General features: G+C 37.5%; 1 pseudogene; it reads right to left on the reverse strand.

The window, feature by feature from the left end:
• Nucleotides 1-426: 426 nt before the first annotated feature.
• LOC118009308 lies at nt 427-3,263 on the reverse strand (annotated as a pseudogene).
• Nucleotides 3,264-4,327: the final 1,064 nt, after the last annotated feature.

Genomic DNA, 4,327 nt, shown 5'->3' on the forward strand with positions numbered 1-4,327 from the left:
AAAAATGTATTTATGGTGGAATTGACTCAAATTCAACACTGGGAGGTTGAAATCTCAGGTCCTTCACATCCTTCAGCTATATGATAATGGGCAAATAATTTAATATTTTTTCTGCTTAATCTTCAGAATATATAATATTTGAAGGATTCTAGTAAGAATTACAGATAATTTTTTGTAAAATTCACAACGTGAGTTTTGTTTTTAGTTTTTTGGTTTTTTTAAAGATTTTATTTATTTGACAGAGACAGCAAGAGAGGAAACACAAGCAGGGGAGTGGGAGAGGGAGAAGCAGGCTTCCCATGGAGCAGGGAGCCCGATGTGGGGCTCGATCCCAGGACCCTGGGATCATGACCTGAGCCGAAAGCAGACGCTTAACAACTGAGCCACCCAGGCGCCCCACAACGTGAGTTTTAATATATGGTGAGTTCTTCAAATGATACTTATTTTCCTTACTCTCAGTCTTTTAGAAGAGTTACGTTTCATAATAATTTTAAAGTATGCTTTTGTTTCTTAGTATACTATTCTCAATAGGAGCAGCTGCTATTTCAACAAGCACCCGGCTTTAAATAAAGATACTGGAAAAAACATTCTTCCATAAGATTATTCTTCTGGTTTGTTAAAATATGGTTCACAGTAAAAGTCTTAGGATCTAAATCTTTGAGGAGAAATCTTTTAGTTTTAGAAAATATTTATGGAACATTTATTTCTTTCCTTTCCAAAGGATTTTCTTTCCCAAAGTAGGTTAAAATCAGAGCAAAATCACAAAAGAAAACAGTAACAAAAACAAGCTCAAATGCTACTCCCCACCCCGCCCCCTTCTCCTTTCCTATTGCCAATTAGGTAGTGGGGAGTCTTTTGACTAAATGTACATATCATCTTATCTTTAAACTTGTGTTAAATATCACTGTTCTTACTCTAATTTAAAAAAATTTTATTTTTTTAAACCTTGAAGAAAATTTTCATCTTTTTATTGTTTCATGAGGCATTGAAACATCTGAACAAATCACTATCTGGGCCATGAGGCAGCTTTCTGCTTCACTTCTTTGGGCTGCTAAAGAAACTTGTAAGTAGATTTAAAAAACAAACAAAAACAAAACAAAACAAAGAATACCTTTTGCATTACTTAAGTCTTTCCAAGGCCTATGCTGGTGGGACCTAAACTTCTCCTGTCAGATGCAAGTAGTCCAGGCATCATGCACAATACCTCCTGCCCCCACCGCAGCCCCACTCATTTGTGTAGGATATTTGGAGCAACTGGAGGAGTGTGGATAGTATCTGGAAGAGGAGGGAGGAGGAAGAGCGTGAGTGCCTGGCTGGGAGGAGGCCAGCTGAAGTTGTGCAGGACAAGCCGGAACAGGTCATTGGTGCAAACCCAAGCATTGTTGATGGTCTTTAATAGGAACATCTGGTGGAACCCCACGATAGGGTCTTCATCAGCCTTCAGCTAGCCCACAACCTTGCTGATGATGCAGCTATCTGGAAAGGGCTGACGGTCTTACCCTGTGATGCTGTGCTGGATTTTCTGGAATGGAAGACTAGACACCTTCTCCACAATAGCAGTTTTCCCCTGGAACTGGAGTCCTTTCCACGTAAGACATGATGCATCAACATAAATAGTGCCGAGTTCTGTCTTTATCAAATAACTGGTAGTAATGTTGAATGAAGCTGGATCCAGTCTGCTCCTGAGTTGGCTTGTCTCTCATTCTGGGGTGTCACCAGCCTCGCTGAGACCCGAGGGGCTGGCATGATGGCGGCGGCAACCTACCGCGGTCTGCTTACCCTCCCACTTTGGAACCAAAATCAACTAACATCTTCTATAGTTTCAAGCGAAAAACTGGATTTATAAAGCTTCCTGACAACTGATTAATATACTCAAGAGTTTGATATACTCTCAGATATTCTAAAATTTATTTTAAAAACTTGCCTTACCTGAATATAAATTGAAATGGATTTTTCCTCAACTTATCTTGTAATATGATAGGTAATAGTAAGGTTATATGGATTGAGGACAAAAATAAGAATGCAAAAGATGCAGTAGTACAAATGAATCTCATTAGGAAAATGGGCAAGAAATGAAAATATTGCAGACCATAATATTTTTTTAAACCCTTAAGTGTATAATCCTATTCTTTGGATACACATGTGTTTATACTCAGAGCAGATGATTAAAGGGCCCAGAGACTACCACAAATGCCTCTCTATTCTCTAATTACTGAAATTACTTGTAATCAACATTCTGAAAAATATGCTCATCTAACTTCTTTAAGCAGCTCCCAAAGCCTCTGGCAGAGAGGATGGATCATATCAGCCACAGCATCAATCCTAAGCCATTTCTTAGGATTAGCCCAAGAACCAGTCTCAGATGACCCTACTGAACTTCCAGATCATGACATTAAAAAACAGTGACAGTTAGCCTGAGGGTTGCAGCTGCAGTTTCCTTCCTTCTGTTAATGTTAAAGCTCTGAAGTCGGCTTGCGGGAAGGGATGCAGACTTCTATTTTCTTGACTGCCTAGAATTATTTTACTGAGAAATGATCCTTATAGACCACCAACAGTCAAAAATTTTCTATTTCAGAAAACGCCCCCAAACAGGTAGAATATATAAGGATTATTCTCCCTAAAATACAAAATAAATGGGCTGCCTTTAAAGCACTATTTTTTAGATAGAAAGCTCTAAAAACAGAAGCAGGAAGAGTAAAAGCATATTGGGGCCCAGTGCCAGAGGTAAATATGTATTTATTAAAATTCACCTGAATGTGAGGACTGTTTCACTACATTATCTCTTTTGCCTTCCAACAAATGAATCTGTTTGTCAATATCCCCCAGTCATCACTGCCATCCATGTACTTAAAAAAAAGACCATAAAGTATGAAAAAATACAGAGAGCTTCTATACTAATTTTAGAGAATGTGAATCAGTCAACATTTGCATGTAGTTACATTCAGCAGACAGAGCCAAGCATCTTACTTGCTTTACTGGAAATGCATACAACCTCCCCTCAAAATAGAAATATATACTTCTTGTCAGAATTAGGACAAAGTATTTTACATTTTCATAACCAGGTTAAAGTAAATTTATATATGTTTGCAAACACTACTTTAGATTCATTATAATAGTATTACATTGCGGATAACGCTGATCATATGGTAGCAATCACTACGTTATAATAGTTTATACTTAATTTCAGGAATAAAAATAGAATTTTTCATTTATCAGAGTGTATGTCCATGTGCATTGCAATTTCATAATAAAAAGCCTACATTAAGCTATTTTAAGCCAAAATTTAGCAATAAATAAGTTTTAAATATAGAAGCAAGGACATACTTGTTTAAGAATTTTTGATTTAGGTATTTCAATTGTAGAGAACAGATTCACTCATTTCTGTTGAACAAGCATTTCTTGAAAACTTAGGCCCAGTGCTCTGTACTAAGAATATAAAATTGGAAGAAGAGGTTCCTGACTTTATGAAATGTACTATCTAATAGGAAGTGAAGCAAACAAAAATCATAATGTTATAAGTCCTATAATAAAAGTATGCAAAGCATATGCTGAGAAACCACAGAGGTAGACACTTAGTCATGAAAAGTTGCAAAAAGAATGCTATTAGTGCTAAGTCCCAAACATGGCTGATCAGAAGATTTTGCCTTATAAGGTCATGTAATAAAATGTAATAGTGGTAATACTGTGTAATATAGTATGTTAGATTATAGGAAGATGTATTAAAGTGAAATGTGTATTTACTTGTTGGCACAACTCCAACTCACTCTTACACTAACATTAAGAGTTAATATATTTTTCTCTTTTCTACACTGCATGGGGTAGCTGTGGACTGCTCTAGAGTCTCCTACAAATGGGCAGACAGCCTGTTAAACCTGAAAATTGATGGTCACCAGTTTCAACTTGGCTTTCAGTAATCCCTTAGCATCAGTCTGTTTGGTCTGCTATAACAAAAATGCCATAAACTAGATGACTTATAAACAACAAATGCTATTTCTCACAGTTCTGGAGGCTGGGAAGTCAAAGATCATGGCACCCGCAGGTTCAGTGTGGTGAGAGCCAATTTCCTCATCATCTTTTCACCATAACCTCACCCAGCAGAAGGGGCAAGAAAACTCTCTGGAATCTCTTCTATAAAGGCACTAATTCCATTCAGGAGGGCCCTGCTTTCAGGACCTAATTACCTCCCATGGGCCCTACCTCCTAAAACGATCACATTGGGCATCAAGTTTCAGCTGATGAATTTGGGGGGGGGGGGGCATACACATTCAGTTCACTGTGGTATTCTAATGTATTTTCTAATCAGCTTTCTTGAATACTATCTGCAACA

Source organism: Mirounga leonina, unplaced genomic scaffold (assembly GCF_011800145.1).
Source record: "Mirounga leonina isolate KUSES-001 unplaced genomic scaffold, KU_Mleo_1.0 Mir_127, whole genome shotgun sequence".
In the NCBI taxonomy this organism is placed as follows: domain Eukaryota; kingdom Metazoa; phylum Chordata; class Mammalia; order Carnivora; family Phocidae; genus Mirounga; species Mirounga leonina.